The sequence below is a fragment of the Eptatretus burgeri genome, chromosome 2 (genome assembly GCF_056783735.1).
Source record: "Eptatretus burgeri isolate ZD-2024b chromosome 2, Ebu_testis_v1, whole genome shotgun sequence".
NCBI lineage: Eukaryota > Metazoa > Chordata > Myxini > Myxiniformes > Myxinidae > Eptatretus > Eptatretus burgeri.
The window spans coordinates 96,218,844-96,242,120 of record NC_140962.1 but is presented as its reverse complement, the minus strand read 5'-3'; the positions used below and the strand labels follow the sequence as shown (position 1 = coordinate 96,242,120).

Sequence of the window (23,277 nt, the reverse complement as noted above, 5' to 3'; positions counted from 1 at the left end):
GTGCCAGCGTTTTAGAAAAAAAATTCAAAAATCGGCATACGTTGGCTAAAACGTCAAGGTGTGACCAGGCCATTTGCTCTTATGCGAGCCTTGACAATGTATTAAAAAAAGGGTGAAAACGTAACCTCCTTCCACCGTCTGTGACGGAGGTAATAATAACAGGAGTAATACCAAGATATTGCAAAAAAAAAAAACAACTACAATACCTCCTTACATATTTATTGCACCCATATGCAATTTTGTCTTGTTTGTGTTTGTCCTCTCATGGTTATACTGTTACGAATCTGGAAGCACACTGCACACAACAGCCAGGTCCTATAGATCAGTTATATCGGTATATGTTTCGAGGTAGGGTCCTGTCCTATGTTTAATGGGTGATTAATTGTACGTGCACTGTGGATTATTTTATAGTTAGGATTTTTACATCACTTACAACAACGACAACAACACCCATCTTTGCTTTCACAACAACAACACTGGTCGCGGCATTCTTCATGTGCTCGCCGGCGAGCGCGTGCTTGGGCAGAGTTTCAAGTGGGCACGGCCAGGGAATCGCGCGATTGGGTCTGACCAATCAGGAGGCAAGTGGCCAGGAGAAGAAGCGGCTCCCTCCTAAAGATGAGAGAGTGGTGGTCAGGACGAGCGTGGAGAGACGGAGATCGTGGCGATAGCGGTCTGCAGTCTTGGTGCTGGCAACGCCATGGTCGTGGGTTCGAGACTCACCGTGGAGGTTCGGGTCTGTGTGACCGCACGAGGCGGGACAGGTACCCCTGCCCGGTTCTACTGATTGAAGACCCACTGAGGTCCATTTTCTGGGTATTTGTGTGTGCGTGTGTGTTCCTGGGCCCTGTCTTCAAGTAGAATCGTATAAGTGCTTCATTTTGCTTGCTGTGCATTATTTACATTTCTTATTCAGATTCTCTGCTCTTTGTGTGTTCCCTTCCCCCCATTGTAAATTAATTCCCCTCTTGTTGAATGTCCCAGCTCATCCTTGTCCTTTCTATCATTGGTTTTCCGCGCTGCGAACGGGAATTAGGAGGCCTCATTGTTGCCGTAGTCGTGCAATTGGCCCGGCAGAGTCCTGGTACTCTCCGCTCGGGGTACAACTCGGATCCGGCTCGGTAACGGCCCGGATCGTGCAGATCCTGCCGAGGGTGAATTTCCCCGGTAGTTTGGACGATGTGGGTATTTAGGTATATTGAAATTGGCAATTGACCCTATCCCACGTGGTCGACCTCTTGGCGATCTTCGGTTCGATAAGGGACCCGTGACCTTTTGGATTTATCTGAAGGGTATGACCTAAATTCTGGGTGTTCGGTGGAGCCGACTCAACTGCTCCGCCTAGCGGTCGTGCTCGCCACCAAGACCCGGCCCCACAACACGACCACACCACTGCTACCAGCCTCTCTTCCACTGTAAATAGAATGGTGTCTGCCATCTTGGTTTAATGTATTATTTGTATTAGAAGCACCCGCTCCCTACGCGAGCCGTCAAGGGGGTCATGTTATTATATTTATGCCTATTTTACTCCAAGGAGTCCCAGGATTACACACCCAAAAAATGGTTGCGATCGGTTCAGCCGTTTTTGTGGTACCTAGGGACAGACAGATGGTAATTTATAGTTAGATAGTAAGATTATCTCAAAATAAAGAAAACAGGATAAATAAATGGTAGAAACAAATATTGTATAAGCAGCTAAAACCATGGCCTGGGACTTATGACTCACCCTGTAGATATGGTGTAGCTTTACTTTAGCCGCTGTCACACCTTGACGTTTTAGCCAGCGTATGGCAACGTATCAAAATGTATGTAAAACGCTGGCGTACGCTGAACTATTGATGTTTTTTTTCAGTTTTTGGCGTATTCATAACGAGTTGGACGTATGCATAACGTACACAGAACGTTTCGATAACAAATAGATAACTTATACCAACGAATGCTTAGCGTGTCGTTGGCGTTCACAACCTATGCCCAACGATGGTCTAACATATGCATAGCGCACGGCAGCGTATCGCCGACGATCACGTGGCGTAGCCTATTAAAAGGCTGCCGCTCGATGATTCAAATCATAACCGCACTAGACATCGAAGTGTCAACATCACCGTCATGCCCTGTCACACCTTGACGTTTTAGCCAGCATATGCCGATGTATGAAAAATTTGCCGAACCAAGCTGGCACACGTCGAATACGTTATGGGTAAGTTTTGTATACGTTAAGAGCACGCTGAAGCACGCTGGCATACGTCGTCGTATGCCGAGCACGTCGACAAGTTTTAAGCATGCTCAAAATTTTTCGACGTATGCCAGCGTATGACGCACACGTTTCGCATACGCTGGCCATAAGTTGTAGGCACGTTATGCGATCGTTGACATACGTCGACACACGTTACTTGTAAGTTACTCATAAGTCGAAACGCGTCGAGGTAATGTTTAGCGTATCCGAAACTTATTTGTAACCTCTGAGTAACGTGCTTTGAACCTATGTGTAACGTACCTCCAACGCATATTGACGTATGTAGACGTGTTTGATTGACGTCTTCTGGACGACCACAGAACTTACTGAACGTGTTTCTAACTTACAGCTACCGTATAATGGCGTTTTGGCAGCGTTTAGGGGAATTGGTATATAAAAATGGGGTTCACACAGGAGGAACCCGTCAGTGTTCCAGACTCCATGGTTTTTTTTTTAATTTATTTATTTATTTTTTCTTCGGTATGACGGTCATGTTGACACTTCGATTTCTAGTGCAGTTATGATTTAAATCATTGAGCGGCAGCCTATTAATTATATTATATTATAACCGCACTAGAAATCGAAGTGTCAACATCACCGTCATGCTGAAGAAAAAGAAAAAAAAAAAAAACCCCAAAAAACCATGGAGTCTGGAGCACTGACGCTAAACATTACCTCGACGTGTTTTGACTTATGAGTAACTTACAAGTAACGAGTGTCGACGTGTGTCAACGATCGCATAACGTGCCTACAACTTATGGCCAGCGTATGCGGAACGTGTGAGTCATACGCTGGCATACGTCAAAATTTTGAGCATGTTAAAATTTGTCGACTAGCTCGGCGTACTACAACGTATGCCAGCGTGCTTCAGCGTGCTCTTAACGTAAACAAAACTTACCGATAACTTATTCAACATGTGCCAGCGTTTTTTAGACAAATTTTTCATACGCTGGCTAAATCGTCAAGGTGTGACAGCGGCTTTAATTATAATATTGTGGAAATTTGGTTTGTGCGAATTGTTGGACTCTGTATGCTGTGATATTGTTGGACTCCTTTGCGTCGAGTCACTGCATTGTGCCGATGCCCAATGACGAACTCGTGAAACAATTGTGACGTCAGTTTATCGATAGTCATCGATTTAAATAAAAAAAAAATTATATATCAGAATCACGGTTATTATCGAATATTCTCGATGTGAAAAGCCGGGGAAAAGCCAACCAGCTCGGCAAAGTTAACAAGAACCAGAACGAGGCAGAATGTTAGTTTGGTTAAGTCAAAACCGAATGTTCAAACCAAGAGCAAGAAGTTCCCGAATCATTTGCTTTATGAAAACAATTAAATGATACGTGGATTTGCAAAGAGAATCCTGTTGTTGCTGGTTGCATATATGAAAAAAAGGCACCTTATCCTAAAAAATTGCTACAAAAGGTTTCTCAATGGTTTATTGCAGTATCAGGTGTGCTTAATAACATATCAAAAGTCGACCACAGTGTGACCACTGGAAAGGTCTAATTTTCAAGATGGCGTCCAAGATGGCCACCAAATCCTTAAAATACCCAACTCCTTCATTATTCATCCTAGGCAAGTAATTTTGGTCTGCAATGTTTTTTGCCTGGTCTTTCCGTTTGAATGAGATCCCAAAAACGGGTTTTCCAACCATTTTTTCAACGATCTCGCTCCCAACAGTCTCAAACTCATGCACCTTCACATCATCTTTGGCGACTATACCAGTAACGATGTTTCTCAGAGATGGGTTTGGAGAAAATGGCGTGCGAGTTGAAAGTTTTTCCTTGATCTTTTCCAGGTCAGAGTGATCTCGTTTCATCCTTGCTTCTGTTGATTCTCAGTGTTGCTCGTTGGTCTTGTCGGTGAGGTCATTGAATTCCTGCATGGCGTTGTTGTACTCAGATGTGATGGGTGTGGACATGGTCCACAACGCGTGCATTTCTTCGGTTATTCCACTTCCATGAGTCAAGCCTCCACTACTCTTCAAGGATCGCATCAATGTCTGCTCGATGACAAGGTCAGAGCTCAGGCCTGCCCAGAACTGCTTGCTGCAACAGATCACATGGAAACCCCTGGAAAATTTAACATGTACATCAGGATGTCTGGGCTCGAGTTGGCACATTTCTTGGATGTAGAAATATGCAGATTTCACATTTCAGATAGCCCAGCGGCAGCAAATATTGGCAGGCAGTCCGACACTGCGCTCAAGTGCATCATCCAAGATCCAGCGCGATCCGCTTTGATCACCGCTCGGGCAGTCTTCAGCATTCTCTGATAGTTTATCCACAGCTGACTGGTATTTTGACCTTGTACTAAGTTCTGCCTTCTTTTTGAAAATCTTTTCTTTGATTTGGATCAACATATCCGATGCTACAGCACTCTGCAAAGTCGTTTCTTTCGCCACCAAGGATGAGTACGTTTCTCCCGCATGGTCGACCAATGACTCGAACTGTGGGTTATCCTCCAGCAGATCCGACACAACCAGGTGATTGAGATCTGTCCACCAGCAAATGCCCACGGAAAGCTCTTTGCACTGATTTTCCAGTCATCATATGCTGGACGGCATTTCCACCATAGACAACTTCCATGATGTTCTCGAATCCTGTGCCTTCCATCACTGTGCCTATTGCACCAAGTAGGTTCATGAATGTGTGAAAACATCCAAGCATCAAGACAATGCTTTTCAAGTGGCTATTCTGTGGTGCACCCATGATGATCTCTGCAGCTCTCCAATACAGGGGTTGATCGAACGTAATAATGGGCGGCGCATGCTGTTTGATAGCGAGATCACAAACGAAATCAAGCGTGGACAGAATGCATGTCTTGTCCCCAGAGTGCAAGTCAATCATAGGCAAGAACACACTTGATGATTGGCCTTGGTGTTCTAATCCTTGATGAATGATATGCATCATTCCCTGCCACCCAGCGGTTTCCTCTTTGAAGTTTAGTGAGAGCTCCCACAGTACATCAATTGTCCTATCACAGTTGACCAATGTCGGGAGTTGTTCGAACACGATGGTTTGGCGCACGTGTTTAGCGAAGTGATGTTCGATGATTGGAATTTTACTTGGCACTGAAAAATCAAGGTTGGTAATGTTTCTCCTTGGACACGACATGATCCTTCTTTTGTCTTGGGGTAAGTGCTGCTGCGATCCCCATTCCGTGGAAGGTCCCCCTGCCATCTGTGGTAAGGATATTGTGGTCAACATTGTCCCCGGCGAAAATAAGTGCCATGTCCAGCAAATCAATGTCATCCGCTAACATATCTGGGGCAACTGAATCCGCTGTGTTCTTTTCAAAACGCATGACTTCTTTATAAGAAGAACTAAATCCCATTTCATGAAGGGTATCCACGAGGAATTGTGACCGATACAAATGATGTGCCTGCATTGCAAGGCCAACTTGTAATGGAGCTACAATGGCACGTGGTCGAACTGCCTGGACAATTGCGTGTCCTATTCCTGCAACCTTTCGTCTTGTCTCCTTACCCATGAAAAGACCATTCAACAATGTCCGCAGAGAGTGAGGAACAAATGAAAGGGCAGAATCAAGCTTGAGCGACTTTGCACGTCGATACTGATTTGTAAGGGACGGCACATTGGACTTGATTTCACTTTTAATGAGTCGCGCCGCTGTTTCTGTGATTCTTCATCCTTTGCTTGGGTGTTGAAATAAGATCTCAGGATCTGTGATGTCTCTTTCCCTCATTGTTACTATGTCATGGAGGCCTTCCCCTTTAGAAAAATGAACATTGTCCCCATACTGTTCCTTCAATTTTCCCTTGAGGTGCTGATTTCCAAATGGTACGGAATCTGTATTTGTCAGAAATTCCTTCATTTTATATCGTAAATGTGAAATTGTCAACTGTTCTTCATCATCATTCTCAAGGTAAGAGCAAACGTTCATGATTGCCTGCGCCTGATCTTCGTTTTTGGGCCGGCCAGACTTTCTGCGCTTTGCCTCTGGGACATTCTGGAACTGTAGTGGTGTGCGAAGCCCAGACCGGATATTACCACTGCATGAGTGATGGTAAATACAGTCCGCAGCATGTAGATCACAGCAGTAATATTCAATCCTGCCTTTCACAGTGAAGGCCCATTCATCTGAACGACTGTCGCAACACTCAAGAATGGTCTTCACGAACGTATCGGTCTTTACATAACTAAAGCCTGCACTTCCTGGTGTTACCGTAGTCCCACAGAAAAGGCAATCCGTTTGGCTGTTGAAAGGACCGGATGATACTCTGGCACTTCTCTTTGGTGGCTCACCCTTCTTTCCTTTTTGGCTTTCAATGTCTTTAGGATTGATGTACCTCTTTCGACATTTTGAGTGTACTTTTTCACCAGCTGAAACGACGACGTCATCCCCTCTTTGCACACACGCACTGTTGATTCCATCATCTCCCTTATGACGAACTTCAACCACATCAGAAGCATCTCTTAAGTCTTCACGGCAGATGGGGCAAGTCTCTTGGTTTACGATGCTAGCACTCATGGTCAGGCCTGAAAAGATGCAAAACAGAAGGTCATTAATAAAGTCAATAAATAAATAATGTGAATAAATGTTAACAAATCGTCACACAAAGCAAATTGTATCTTGCATTTCACAATTATGTAATCATGTCACTGCAACTGTCAACTGCAAGTCCGTCTTTTAAGTAGGAATTGTTTAAGTGTTTTTATTTGCATCGTTGTAAATATTCCTTGCTTATATATTCGCTTTTAGTCTCGCTTCTCTTGTCTTTTATTTTCTGTAAATAAAATAATTGTTTAAATGTACCAACTCGTTTCTGTGTTTCTTTCATTGGCTTAGCACGGTGCATGTTGAGCAATAGCGAAGCAGTAAATTGTTCATTTGGACCGACAGGCCTCGGTAACCATCCGCTCGGGTTGCACACGGTTTGAGCACAGTAACGGCTCGTTCCGCTCGAGGTCTGTCGAGGGTGTGAATTCCCCGATAAGCTTTGCCTCGTGGGTAATTAGGTATATTGAAGTTTGGCAATTAACCCTACCCCACGCGGTCGAATTATTGGTGATTCATGGTCCTGTAAGGGGCCCATGCCTTTCAGACTTATCCGAGGGTCACGACCTAAATTCCAGTGTGTTCGGTGGAGCCGACTCTACTGCTCCCCCTTGCGGTCGTGCTCGCCACCAAGACCCGGCACCACAACAATATTGCTCAGTGGTCACAGGTCACCATTCCGACACAGGAAGTCAGGGCAGGAATTTGTAATTTGGCCAGGACACTGTGGGGTCTTTAATGTCCACCACCTCTGTTTGGCAGGCAGAACGCCAGTTTAACGTCCATCTGAGGAACAACACACACATTGATAAAACACCGGGATGATAGTTTATAGCTGAGTCGGGATTCAAACCCAGGCTAGCCAGCTTAGAGGCGAGTGTGCATACCTCTAGGCCTCCGAACCATCCTGCCTTGGTGTTAATAACAACTTGGGAATGCAAAATATCAGAACAAAATTGGAATTGCCAGCATTGGACAACACATAACGTTAGAAAGGTTTATGTCTTAATAAAATACAACATAGAATGCGATTAACAAATTATCAGTCTATTTTTTTGTACAATAACTTGGTACAACCAAAGTGTTGAATAATTTTTTTGGTTTATCACAACAATGGAGTCATGGAGATGACAACTATTGTCGTGGTGCTTTGTCATCACAATTACATCAATGATTCTGTGTTAAAATGCATTTTAATACATTATTTGTGACTAAAAGAACAAGAGTAACTTATTTGTGAAATGTGTAGATCTTAGATTTTACATTGAAATAGCTGAGTAACTGATTAAAGAAATACAAATAAAATAATTAATGACTAAAGGTAAAACTTGTATAAAGAAATAATTAATGGTGGTATGTCAGCAATGGTGATGGTAAAGTGTACATCTATGCTTGTGTGTGTGTGTGTGTGTGTGTGTGTGTGTGTGTGTGTGTGTGTGTGTGTGTGTGTGTGTGTGTGTGTGTGTCCTCCATAACTCCAAAACCATGAAACCTCGTAGCCTGAAACTTTGCTTGCATACAAAGAAAACTCCAAAGACGTACATGACTGAAAATTGGGTGTTTGGGTTAATTAAAACGCCCCTTTTGAAGATAATTGACGGCTTTATTGAATTATATCCTTTATCAGGCATCATCCTTGGCCACCTCACTCTCTGGGGTCTAAAGGTGTATCCTGGGTTACCTCTCTGGGGTCTGAAGCCGTCATGTTTTTTTTGGCCTGCTCAAACATGCCTTGACTTGGAACAGGCCACAACAATTTCTTTATGATAAAGTTTTTTTTTTCACTTTCTTCACTCATATTATCGAATGTCTGTTCATCAGAGCTACGAATCGCTGTGTTCATCGCTTTTGTACTTGCTATTGTTTTCAAATTCGGAGCTTGGAGTGATTTCATGCATTATATGATGTAATGTTCCATGATCTCCTCTCACGGACTAATTAAAATATATCATCGAAATATGATTTCGGCTTTGTGGATCGGATATCGTCCGGACTAAATAAGTGTCAATGTGGAGTGAAATCTGACAATTTAAAGAAATGACGAGTCTTATAACTAAGCCGACATACCTATTTACTTTAAGCAAGTCCCTCCTTCTCCACACATACAAAATAAAATGTGAAATTTCCAAAGTAATAAACGTATATTTTGTGGTGTTTGCAGAATTGTACTGAGTGAACAAAATATTTAGAAATGTGCCAAAATTAACCAGCTTCATTGAGCTGGTTTCATTGAATGCAACAAAAATAATTAACCAGCGGGATCGACGCGAAGGTGGCCATGCCTGGTTTTTCCGTGGGGAATCTCTGGAGTTAGGAGAGTAAAACGACCCACTCGTTCAGGGTGACGGAGCACAAAACGACCCACTCGTTCAGGGTGACGGAGCACGACCCACTCGTTCAGGGTGACGGAGCACGACCCACTCGTTCAGGGTGACGGAGCACGACCCACTCGTTCAGGGTGACGGAGCACGACCCACTCGTTCAGGGTGACGGAGCACGACCCACTCGTTCAGGGTGACGGAGCACGACCCACTCGTTCAGGGTGACGGAGCACGACCCACTCGTTCAGGGTGACGGAGCACGACCCACTCGTTCAGGGTGACGGAGCACGACCCACTCGTTCAGGGTGACGGAGCACGACCCACTCGTTCAGGGTGATGGAGCACGACCCACTCGTTCAGGGTGACGGAGCACGACCCACTCGTTCAGGGTGACGGAGCACGGACCATTCGCTCAGGGTGATCGAGCATGACCCACTCGCTCAGTGTGACTGAGCACAAACCACTTAGTCAGGGGAACGGAGCATGAACCACTCACTCAGGGTGATGGAACACAAACCACTCGCTCAGGTTGACGGAGCGCAAAACACTCCCTCAGGGTGACGGGGCACGATGCACTCACTCAGGGTGATGGAGCACGAACCACTCTCTCAGGGTGACAGCACGAACCATCACTCAAGGCGATTGAGCACGAAACAGCTGGTTAGGGTGACGGAGCACGAACCACTCGCTCAGGGTGACAGAGGAATAACCACTCACTCAGGGTGACGGAACAAGAACCATTCACTCAGAGTGATGGAGCATAAACCATGTGCTCTGAATGACATGACGGGCAAAAGTGTCCGCAGTGATTGAACGATTTGCTCAGAAGGACGTAGCGTGGTACTGCTATCAATTGTCAGGTGTTCGGAAAGTGGCTTAAGCACTCATGCAAGCACTCCAATTAAATGGTTGATGAGGAACACAAACACAAACAACTGATGGAGGTTGAGGCCAGGCTGTCCCGGCATATCATATAGGATCCCTTTAACTTAATTCCGGTCTTCACCACACATGCAGCAATTAATGAAATAAAATGAATTTGTTCAAATAATGACTTTATCCACAAAGAATTTGCAGCTTAATGCAGAACAACCCTGGAGACATCGCAAAGTTCAATCGCCCGTGAAATAAACATTGCAGATAATCCGCCATCTTGCCTGCTCGTCTGTGCATGCCTCACGTGGTACATCGGTTCGGGGTCCACGCAAACGTTTTAACTTTTTTTAACTTCTCTTTTTTTACCAGATTTGCTTTGATTGCCTGTAGATCACCTCACAAAACCTCCGAAAATATTGACACAAATCTGGCAGACTCTATGGATCGACAGTCCCTCTGTCTCTCCCTCTGCGAGGTCTTGCAATGAATGCTCAATGAAGCTGGTTAATTTTGGCATGTTCCTTAATTTTTTGTTCACTTAATATAATTCTCCAAACAGTAGAAAAAAATAAAGTTGAATGCTTTGGAAATTTCACATTTTGTTGTGTGTATCTATCGTAAAGGAGAGAACATAAACTTGCTTGCTTAAAGTAGTGTTACAAATTTGGGAATTCGATTGCACACAACATACAGGTTCCTTTCGTCAGCTATGTCGATAAGTGCTTGTTCCCTAGATAGCTCACCTTTCATTGTTTAAATGTTCAGAAATTGATTAGATGTGCTGCGGATCGATTTAATAGTTAGGGAACGAACAATGGAGACATCCCTCCCCCTCTTCTGCGAAGAGGAAGAACCACCCTGCTGTCCCGTGACTCTTGATGTCAACAACTCCCTCCCACCCGTGGCTGAGCGGGGGATGGAGTACGAGGGCATGAGTCATGAGTCACGCCGGGAAGGGCGGGAGAAGGGTAAGAGGAGATCTTTTCTTTTGTTCGTGGGCAGAGTTGGAGTAGAGAGTAGCCATTCAGCAGACCTTCAGGTCCTGTTTGGCTTGGGTTAGGGTGGAGGCCTTCGGAAGCTTTTTGCTTCGGCTGGCTCAGTGAGCTACGGCTGCGGCCTGGCTCGAGAGGAGGCTTTTTGCTTTGATGGTTCCATGAGCTTTGGCTTCTGCTTGGCTCGGGAGAGCTTTTTGCTTCGAGCTGCTTTGCTTGGAAGGAAGTTGAGCCGGTCGCTCGGCTCGAGCTGTGAGTGGTGGCTTCTTCTTCTTCTTTGTCCTCCATTTTGGTTCTCGGCTTGGTGCGACTCATCGACCTCTTCTTGGAGGTGGTTCCTCGGGGAAGCGACGCATCGACGGGAAGGATCGGCGCCTCGTCTTACCAGCACGTGTTGAGAAGCGCGGGAGGATTCGCGGGAGCTTGGGAAGGATCGCAGCTCACGGCGATTGGATCCAGCTCGCTCTCGCTGGAGCCCGGGTCCGAACAACTTGAAGACCACACGAGGTGGAGAGGTTCGAGATAGGTTCTGGGTTTCAGCTCACCTGTCCTCCGAGCTGGAGCTCGTTATTAAAGGCCTCTGCCACCATTTCTTGGGTGTGTGTGTGCGTACGTGTGTCCGTGGGCCCGTCTAATAAGTAGGAACTGCTGTTAAGTGCAAGTGACTGTACATAATAAGTAGACGGTTGTAGTTCTTTTGTCGTGCTTTTGTTGCTTGTATAATTGCATACGTGTTTTGCCTTGTTTAATTGCAAACGTGCTTTATTATAATAAATGTCCTTGTGTGAATGTAAACCTGTTCGTTGCGTCCATTCCCTCATTGAACTGCCCCATCTTGCACTCGGGATATAGTTGGTTTTTAAATAGCCGGTAAAGTGATCGGGTCCAACGGAACTGCGCGATAATACCCCGCTCGGTTATCCCATAAGGAAGCTAGCTGCTTAAGCCGCTCGTTTCCAAGCGGTCCTGTTGAGGTACAATCTCTCGGTAACCTACCTGCGCAAATTATTAGGTAAATTGAAGATTTGGCGATCGGACCCTGTAGCGCGCGTAGAGTGCGGACAAGGTTGTGATGTGGTTAAAAACACACCCGTGGCTGGTTTCCGGCGTTGATCCGGAAAGCCGCGACTGGATTGTCCGTTCGGTGGGCGAAGCGGCCGCTATTGGTTAGACGCAGTCATTCGCACGCTGACGGGCGGGAAATTTACAACAGTATATAGGTATATCGGTTTAGTTTGAGACTCGTTATTTCTTTAAATTATTATCAGTTTTCACAAAAGATTTCGACACTTATTTAGTCCGGACAATCTGCCATCCTCAATTCCAAATAAGATTTCAATGATGTACTTTAATTAATCAGTGAGAGTAGATCATGGAAAATCCTATCATATAACGCATGAAATCGCTCCAAGCTCCTAGGTTGAAAACTGCAGGACTTACAAAAGTGATGTACCCTGTGATTCATAGCTGTGATGAACAAGAATTTGATAATATGAGTGAGGAAAGTGAAAAAAAAAAAAAACAAACTTTGTAGTTAAGAAGTCGTTGTGGCCTTTTCCAAGTCGGATGGTTGAGCAGGCCAAAAAACATGGCGGCTTCAGACCCCAGCGAGGTTACCCAGGAAACGCCTTAAGACACAGACAGTGAGGTGGACGCGGATCGCCTGATGAAGGATGTAATTAAATAAGGCCGTTATTTAACTATCCAAAACACCCAATTTTCAGTCAAGCACTTCCTTGGAGTTTTCTTAGTATGTTTGCAAATTTTCAGGCTGCTAATTTTTTTGTGGTTTTGGTTTTGGAGTTATGGAGACACACACACACACACACACACACACACACACACACACACACACACACACACACACACACACACACACACACACACACACACACACACACACACACACACACACACACACACACACACACACACACATTTATTCGCATAGGTAACACTTTCCCTAATCCATTCCTTTTCAGAATAAAATTCTGGAACAAATACTGCAGTGCATGTGGAAGTGTGGAGAAAAAAGGGCCATTTTCATGAAACTTAAGGCCCGGTCACACCTTGAAGTTTTAGCCAGCGATGGCAACGTATTAAAATGTATGTAAAACGCTGGCTTACGTTGAACTTTTGATGTTTTTTTATAAAGATTCGGACGTATTCTTAGCGACTTGGTCTTATGTATAACGCATTGGTAACGGACACAGAACGTTTCGTTGTGTTATAGATAACTTATACCAACGAATGCTGAACCTGTTGTCGGCCTACACAACCGATGCCCAACGATAGTCTAACTTAGGCATAGCGCGTTGCACGCATCGCCGACGATGTCGTGACGTAGCCTATTAAAAGGCTGACGCACAACGATTCGAATCATAACTGCCGTAGAAATGGAAGTGACAACATCGCGGTCACACCTTGGCGATCTTGCCAGCGTATGCCGACCTAAGAAAAATGTGTCTAAAACGTTGGGGCACGTCAAATACGGTATGAGTAAGTTTGGTATAGGTGAGTAGAACGCTAAAGCACGCTATCATACGTCGTAGTAAGTAGAATAGGTCAAGAAATTTTAAACATGTTCAAAATTTTTGGACGTACTCGGCGTATGACACACGTTCCGCATGCGATGGGGATAAGTTTTACACACGATATGCGGACGCTTACACACGTCCACAAAGGCTACTTATAAGCTACTCATAAGTCGAAACACGTCGCGGTAATGTCTTTTTTACGCGAAACTTATTTCTAACTTATGTTTGACGTGCTTTGAACCAATTATTTACGTAGTCCCAACACACATCGACGTATGTAGACGTATTCCAATGACGTCTTCTGGTCGACAAAAATAAATAAATTAACGTGTTTCGAGCTTACAACTGCCATATAAAGACGTGTTCCCAGCGGTTTTGGGAATTGGTATATAAAAATGGTGTTCATAAAAGGGGAACCCAGCAGTGTTTCCGAGTCCTTTTTGAGTCGATGTCCATGTCAGCAGTAACAGTATCAGTATCAGTATCAGTATTAGTATTAGTATTAGTTTGTTCATGTTGGCAGTAGTAGGTGAGTGTGAGGGGGAGGGTGTGGGTTATGATGGATCGTCCTTGCGTCCGCGTGTCCACGGGTAGGAGACATCTTTTCACCATTGTTCGAAGTTCTTCGCGGCTAATTTTTTATGGGGCTTTTTCAACAATGAGCTATAGCTTGTTTTTACGATTTAGGTCTATTCATAACAGGTTGGACAAATGCACAATGAACTAATAATGTGCATAGAGCACTTTGATTACTTATAGATACGGTATACCAACGAATAATTATCGTGTAGCCGGCGTTCACAAACTATGCCCAACGATAGCCTAACTTATCCATATCGTGCGGAAGTTTATCTTTGCCAGTGACGTGGGGTTTGCTATTCATAGGCTGCCACTCAACGATTTAAATGGCTGCAACTCCACTATTGAAAGTAGACACTTGCGCTCAACAATTGGATTTTTTTTACACTCAACGACTTTTAAACGGTACCACTCAGCTATTTTCATTGTTTACAATGAACGATTTAAATTGTGTCACTCGCCTTTGTTTTTTGACGCTGGGGTTTTGAAATTTGAAGCGTTTCTTCTGAACGTGTTAAAACGCTCAAACTCGACTATTTTAAATAGACGCTGCTGATGGACAATTGGAATCATAGCCAAGCTAGACATCGAAGTGTGAACATCCTCGTCATGCTGAAGAAAAGTTTGAAGAATGCTGCAAATAAGTGTCCTGGCCGTGGCCGTGGACGCTGACGCAAGGACGATCCGTTATACCGACGTCTTTCAGCCTATGAGTAACTTAAAAGTAACGTCTGTCGACGTGTGGCAACGATCGCGTAACGTGCCAACAACATGTTAATCATAGGTTAGAAATAAGTTTCGGGTATGCTAAACATTACCTCGGCATGTCTCAACTTATGATTAACTTACAAGTAGCATGTGTTGACGTCTATCAACGATCGCGTCACGTGCCAACAACACGTTAATCATAGGTTAGAAATAAGTTTCGGGTACGCTAAACATTACCTCGGCGTGTCTCAACTTATGATTAACTTACAAGTAGCATGTGTTGACGTTTGTCAACGATCGCAGACCGTGTATACAACTTGTGGCCAGCGTAGCGGAACGTGTGAGTCATACACCGGCATACGTCGTGAAATTTCAAGCATGAAAAAATTTGAGGACAACCAAAAAGTACAACGTTTAAAGCCAACGTACAACGACGTATGGCAGTGTTTTTCAGCGTGATCTCAATGTTATCAAAACTTACCCATAACGTATTCAACGTGTGCCAGCGTTTTAGAAAAAAAATTCAAAAATCGGCATACGTTGGCTAAAACGTCAAGGTGTGACCGGGCCTTTACCAAGAAATCAAGTCTTTCCAGTTTCTTTCACCATTATTACTATCGCCGGAGAGGGTATGAATTTGGGTCTGTTTGTTAGTTATCTTGCCAAAACGAAGTTTTTGCAAGATATGTTAGTCAGTTTGTATGTTTTTTTTTTTATTATTTTTTATTTTTATTTTTTGTTTGTCTGTAATCACGTATAAAAAATTCTGCAGAGCACAGTTATCATTGGAAATTTTTCTAACTTCCCATATCAGAGGCCTATAGAGGTCCCTTTCAGCACATAAAATTTTGAAGGTTAAGGTCAAGGTCACTTTGTCACAAATCAGGGGAGTCGACGAAACCCTTATTTTTTGAGTAATTTTGATCGGATTGTCTTCAAACTTCATGGGAATATAGTTCATGGTCTGGCGCTCAGCTGATTAATTTTTGGTGGCGATTGGTCTTGACCTTCATGGTTAGCACCTAAGGTCAAACATATTTGACCCCAAGGTCAAATTTTCAAGTTTTAGGAACCATATCGTGTAGTACCTCAAATTGAACACCTTGATGAGTGCTTTCTCGATATGTCAAGCTTGAGACGTTATGACGTCATTTGGTGATGTTATGAGGCAAAAGCATATTTTTCATGGTTACTCTGCAGAACGATTCTCATCGGAATCTCTCGTAGGCAGATATTCCTCAAGGAGTCGCTCCTGGTGGATAGCAGCTCTGTTCACCTTCATGTGACCTTAAAGAAGTCACACGTGGTCACCTTTTGGTAAGATACGGGTCACCCTGCGGGTGACATTGGTTTATTTGTCTGTCTGTCTGTGTTGTTACTTGTAAAATCGAAGATTTTTCAAGTATATTGGTTAGTCGATTTTGTTTTTCTGTCTGTTGGGTCGCCGAAATAGGTGACCCTTATTGTCAGTAATTCTGTCTGTTTGTTTGGATGTTTGTTCGTTTGTCATCAGCATAATTGGTATAGTCCGGGAGCCAACCGATCAAAATTAAAAAAAAATTGCCCGGTCTGCTATAAAATTTTTGTGTTGATTTTCATAAAGAGACACCCTTTGAGTATATGAAAACCAATGTTGGCAATGGTGAAACCCTTGCGCAACAACACAGTCAACACTTTTGCGAGCCCCCTCTGATAACAAAATGTTGGCAAAAGCGAAGATGTAGGATGGGGGTATGGGTAATTCATATTGTCCTAAAATCATAACCACTAAACCTATATACACAAATGACCCCTCATATTAAAGAGGAGTTCATTTCCTATATCACAATTGGTGTAGATTTAACCTAGCTACAATTGACAAGGTTATATGTCAAACAACAAAAGATTTATGCAACTCAGAAATGCTTGACTATCAATGGGGTCAGGAACAAGAACATACTTTTACATGCCATGGTTTTAAGGAAGATAAAATTAGAAATGGATTAACACAATATTGTGACATGAAACATCCTCTTCAGAGGAAGAGTCACTCTCTGAAACAACTCCACCACATGAACCTCTCTGACCAAGGCATATGCATGTCACTCAGCAAGGCACAGCAGCGTTTTTGCATGAACATCGTTTCAGACATTTGGATAATTTGCACATGCAAGACACCGTTTTGTCTATGTTTGGCTTGGCTGGCTTAGACATGAGAATTGGGACCAGTTTTCCATTGATAAGGGTTCTGCCAAATGTTGTGGCTGGGGGAAGTGCTCGGTCACTGAGATGTGCACGTCTATACAGAAGCAATTGATACAATGCTCTTAAAACAAGGAAGTAAAACGCATCTTCTGTTGCTGGCAGTGACCTAAGGTCTAATTTTGAAGAGACAAACATATGCTGCCTGAGGGTATCCAAACAGCTGAACCCTTTTTGGCCATGCAGAGCAGTCCAGTATACTCTGGCCTCATCAATGACACATTCTGTTGCTGCCATTTCACTATCTCTTCCAAAATCAACAAGGTGGGGAAGGTTTCCTATCAGTCCCAGAGAAACCTGTGCCGCTCTTCTTTTCACAGGAACACAGGCATCATCCCAACTGACTGGAAGAGGGGCCTTGTTGTCCCTCTCTGGAAAGGGAAGGGTGATCGCCAAGACTGCAACAACTACCGAGGGGTGACGCTGCTCTCAGTGCCGGGCAAGGTCTTTGCTCGGATAATTCTTGATAGGGTTCGCCACCATCTGCTTGAGCACCAGCGTCCAGAGCAGTCAGGCTTTACACCAAAGAGGTCAACGATTGACCGTATCCTTGCACTTCGTGTCCTCGCCGAACGCAGACGAGAGTTTTGGCAGGGGCTGCTTGCAGCCTATGTTGATCTCTGTAAAGCGTTCGATTCAGTGAATCGGGATGTCCTCTGGAGGATTCTTGGTCTTCGTGGGGTGCCACCGAAACTGATCGATCTGATGTCTGAACTCTACTCTGGTACTGAGAGTGCTGTGAAGTGTGGTGGTACCATCTCTGACTTATTTCCAGTTGTTACTGGAGTTCGTCAGGGATGTGTACTTGCCCCCACACTTTTCAGCACTTGTATGGACTGGATTTTAGGGAGGATGTCGGAGAGATCAAGTTGCGGTGCATCGTTTGGGAATGTCAAGATCTCAGACCTTGATTTTGCAGACGATGCAGTCATCTTTGCGGAGACTTTAGACATCCTCTTGGGGGCCCTCGATGTGCTGAATGAGGAGTCAGAGCCGTTGGGATTACGGATTTCTTGGGTCAAAACTAAGATCCAGGCTTTCGGTGACATCTTGGATGCTGCTGTCCTGTCTGTGTCTGTTTGTGGTGAGGATGTTGAGGTCGTGGATAGATTCACTTACCTTGGCAGTGATATTCATGTCTCCGCAGGTTGTGAGCCGGAGGTCAATAGACGTCTGGGTCGGGCCTGGGGAGTCATGGATTCACTGGATCATGGGGTGTGGCGCTGCCGGTACCTGTGCGGGAGGACGAAAGTCCGAGTCTTCAGGTCCTTGGTACTTCCAGTCTTGCTCTATGGGTGCGAGACTTGGACTTTGACCAAGGATCTGAGACGGAGACTTAATTCCTTTGGTACCAGGTCTCTTCGGAGAATCCTTGGCTATCGCTGGTCGGATTTTGTGTCCAACGAGCGGTTGCTGAGAGAGACTCGGATGAGATTTGTTACCTGCATAGTCCGTGAGCGTCAGCTGCGGCTGTATGGACATGTGGCTCGTTTTCCTGACGCTGATCCTGCTCACCAGATTCTCTCAGCGAGGGAGTCTCATGAGTGGGAGGCCAGTGGGCCGACCACGTGCCTCATGGTTGCAGCAGGTTGACCATCATCTCAAGGAGATGGGGATGGGCCTGGCATCTGCCTGGGGGATGGCCAGACGGAGGCCCCTGGAGTACCGGCGGAAAGTGGACGCAGCGACGCGCTGTTCTGGCACATGCTCCCATACCTGACCTGACCTCTTCTTTTCCCCTTCTGAATGGGTAGCTCACTGTGTCACATCCACACAACACATATGTGCACAGAAGTGTAGTGCGACATCAAGAGGATTTTCTGGTACTTCCTGCTCAACACTTCTACCAGCTCATGAATAGGTAGGTATTGATTCTGCCGTTGTATCCAGAGTTCTTGCAATGTGTTCAAGCAGCAGAAGTGATATATACACAGCATAATTATGTCTGTATCTGTTGCATGCACAACAGCTCGATGGTGATCAAGATATTCCACACAATATGCAAGATGAGCAATAATCCTTGTGTCTGCCTCTTCATGTTCTTCACAAGGTAAGTCCAGAACTGAACTTGATGCTGATGTGATGGAAAGAGTGTGACCTTTGTTTTCCATCATACCACCAATAATGATGGTCACTCCATCTGGAATAGCTTCAGGACTCTCACAAAGGGAAGTGCCAATGAAGTTCTGAAGATTTCCTTTATTTCTTGGATTCTTCATGAATAAATTCCAGTCCGGAATTTCTAGACTCTTGGATGGTGAGAATTGTCTTGCCTGGTCTGTCTGGTTTCTCCTCTGCTGCTCATCACCCTTCAAAGTATGGCTATCATCAAAATCATACTGATCACCAATGATGTTGACACAGTTGCACATTTCAGGTTTCAACTTCAGGATACACCTGCTTGCGAAGATACAGCTGGGGAAGTTCACCAAATGTTTTCGCACCCATTTTTTGGTATTTATTTACAAATGCCATTGTGTCTACCAGATAAACTGTGTATAGGTCACTCTGTGGTAATGATGGCAGCTGTAAAACAACATCCTGCTCAGCTTCAGCAATTAGCACTGCCACGAAATCAGACTTGTTGCCTTTGCGCATTACAACCCCCTGTGCTAAGCGTGGATCAACCTCAAACAGGGATGATGGATAGTCTGTCCACTCATGGGAAAATGCAATCTGTCTTGTGACTGGGTCGGCATCTCGATAGAAACACAGCACACGTGTAGTTGCAGTCTCATCTTGATAGATCCTGATTAAACTCTGTTTCCTTGATGGTTTTGATTTCTTCTGTGAGGAGAAAGTTACCAGCTTCAGTGGTTCAATCTTAATAGAGACCACCTCTTCTGCTTTCATAATGGCTTCCATGCCCTTAGCTTGAGCATGGACCAAGTCTTTTGAAGCAGCCTTCTCACTAGTTGCTCTATTGAGCATATCCACTTGGTTGTTACACTGGAATGGGTTTATCATCTGCTGGCATATCACTTTCTTGATCTCCTCAACATGCATATGTTCTTCTGTTGCCTGCTTCTGTGTTTCTCCATGATGAGTAGATTCCTGTTGGCCTAGATTAGCCATAGACTTTATGTTCTCTGATACAGCTGTGAGAAATGGTGCTGTTTTCACATATTTATCTCGAGCAGCTGGTGCCTGAGATATGCGTTTGAACAGCGATGTCTTCCCTTCATTGTTGTATGTCTGCTCCAGGGCCATGGCACTCCAAACACCATTGAATTTTCCTTTGGAAGAGTGAACTGTGAAGTACCCAACCTGGATCCAGCAAACCTTAACCGAACTGTGTTCAATAGAGTAAGAGGATTTTGGGGGTAGGGGTAACTTTGGTTGACAAAAATGTTAATTTTCTCTTTAAAAATTGATAGAACTCAATCAAATTTGCTGTTTTAATTAGCCATGGATACCATGTTCATATCACATTAAGAGAAATTAGTATTCTAATGCAGCATCTGCCTATGATAAGAAAAGTTCTAAAGGCCATCTTCAAAAAACGTTATTTTTAAGGCATTTTTCACAAAATTATGTACTTTTACGAGGTTTACTTTCACAAAGGCAATTTTTTTTTGTCATTTTACAATGCACTGATTGAATTCTTACATTTAGTTCACATTTATTTTTCATGAATGTGATTTTTTAATTTTTTTAGAAATTTTATTGACAATTGCTGTTTTATCAAATTTTTCAAATCTTCCTCAAACAAAAACGTCCGCCAAAATTTTTCGCAAGAGCTTATGAATTGCCAACATTGGTTTTCATGAACTGCAAACATATATCTAAACATCCTGGGGGTGTAAAATTTTATAGCAGAGGCTGTAAGGTCCAACCCTAAAACAGCCTCGTACACAGGTTGGCTCCCGGACTAGTAGTAAACGTGGGCAGATTTTGACCAAACTCGGGTGGTAGGTACATCTTATAACCGAGTGCTTTGGAAATTGTGATGGTTGCTAGGGACGCTTTGGTTCCCTCGCAACAACCGAAAAACCTTCAAAATCGGTACCGTTCACGCGAAATCAATTCCGAAAGCCATTATCCCACGTAGGGTTATGAAATTTGGCACGAATGATCTACAGGTGATGCTCTATCAAATATATTCCAGTTTTTGTGATTTATGGAATACTTTACCCACAGCGCCCCCTACAATTAGGGTATGCGCGAAAATTGGCAAATTGAAGGCCCCCTAACGACCAGGTGAGTACATCGATACAAATGAAACTTTGCAGGTTCATGGTACTCAATGAGTACTACAACTTTGCCTCAGGACATATTGACCGATTTCGCTTAGGTCAGGGGTCAAAGGTCAATTCGTGCAAAAATCTATAATATGCGAGAGCTGGAGGTGCCTTCGCGCCAAATGCTACTCCTCCTAGGGTTATGGTCGGATGGTCAGAAAATTCACACCAATCGTCTGGAATACATTGTGCACAAACGATCGAGCCGGATTTTCGATTTTGATCGTTGTTCACCCACAGCACCCCCTCGAACTTTGGGGATTTCCAATTTCAAACCGCATTTTCGGTACTTTTCATTCAAATGGATACCGAGTCGTTATCAATAAATGGAACTGGATGAGATTTGATATGCGTAATCTTAAGGTGATTCCCTATCCGCTATATGACATCCATTTTGCTCTATGTCTTATAGTTTCCATGCTCGGCGACCCATCGTCGCCTACCGGCTTGTCTATCCGCTATATGTTTGTATGTCTGTTTGTCACCGACAGGTCACAATTTTCTACCGATCTTCACAAAACCTCACCACATGATAGAGTTTGTCATAAGAAAGAAGGCTATTGTTTTTGAGGTCAAAAGAACAAAAGATCAACAACTTAGCTGAGATTTCTAAATTCCTCAATTTTCATCTGATTGACTTGAAATTTGAAGAGGATTTATATTTCAGGTCACTGAATTCAACTAGCCAATTGTTTTTGAGGTCAACATCGACCCAAAGGTCAACATAGGCCCAAGGTCAACAACTTGGCTGAGTTTTCTAAATTCCTCAATTTTCATCCGATTGACTTGAAATTTGAAGAGGATTTATATTTCAGGTCACTGAATTCGACCACCAATTATTTTGGAAGTCCACATCGGCCAAAAGGTCAACATGGGCCGAATTTCTAAAATTGTCAATTTTCATCCAATTCACGTGAAATTTGAATAGGAGTTGCATATTTGGTTATTGAATTGAACTACCAATTTTTTTTTTCGGTCAAATTTGTTTTATGGATTTTGCAAGTATCGCGCTTTGCACGACGGTCTCTTCTTGTTATTCTGTGTTCATTCGTCTGTTGGGTGGTCGCTAGAGTACCCTTATTGTCGGGTTTTCTGTGTGCGTGTGCGTGTGCGTGTGCGTGTGCGTGTGCGTGTGCGTGTGCGTGTGCGTGTGTGTGTGTGTGTGTGTGTGTGTGTGTGTGTGTGTGTGTGTGTGTGTGTGTGTGTGTGTGTGTGTGCGCGCGCGCGCAACGCGAGGCTCCACAGCACAAACCAGCAAACCGATTTTGATGAAACTTGGCGAACAGGTGCTATATGGGCTGGGAGTGTGCACGTTTGAGTTTCGTTGCTAAGCAACCACCCGTTACTATGCAGTGGCCGAAAAACCGCGTTTTAAGAACCCAAATGGTATTCAATACTTGTCCTACAGTTTTGAATGTGGAGAAACGAGACTTCGGAATTAAACACTTCGAGATATTTAGAAAATTTTACTCGAGCCGATTTTTGATTTAGGTTTTATTTTTCAAATGGTCGTCCTTCAAAAATCGGGTGTCTATTTACCGTCATTTTTTTTTGTTTGTATGTAATGGACAGCTCTTGAGGCCAGAGGAGTCAACCGATTTTGATGAAACTTGACAGGTAGGTTCATACCAGGATCTAGTTCTATGCTTTTGATCACCATTGCTATGGCCACCACCGTTGCCCAGCAACGGGACTTTGAAATTTTAGAAAAATCCTAAAAAAATTATTTTTTCCAAAATCAAAAATCGTCTTCCAGGCTTTTATGCGCACTATAATCAACTTCTTTGTCAAAAATTTTCAGCCCGATCCGTCAAAAACTGTATGACTAGTATGCAATTATGTCGCCAACCGGCTTGTTTGATTCTCTGTTTGTCTGTGTTTGTCAAATACAAGTCACAATTTCAAACTGATCTCCACCACATGGTGGAGTTTGTCATGAGGAAGGAGCCTATTGTGTTTAAGGTCAAAAGGTCAACATAGGCTAAGTGGGATTAGGTGTCAACTTTAATAGGTGAGATTTCT

At 43.9% G+C, this 23,277-nt stretch overlaps 1 long non-coding RNA gene across 1 annotated transcript in view; it reads right to left on the bottom strand.

Moving 5' to 3' along the window:
- Positions 1-3,313: 3,313 nt before the first annotated feature.
- LOC147032622 (uncharacterized) overlaps positions 3,314-23,277 on the bottom strand; it is a 43,625-nt gene continuing 23,661 nt past the window's right edge. The window contains exon 3 of the long non-coding RNA XR_015055258.1: positions 3,314-6,741. This is a non-coding gene — a long non-coding RNA (uncharacterized LOC147032622). The remainder of the gene's footprint in view (positions 6,742-23,277) is intronic.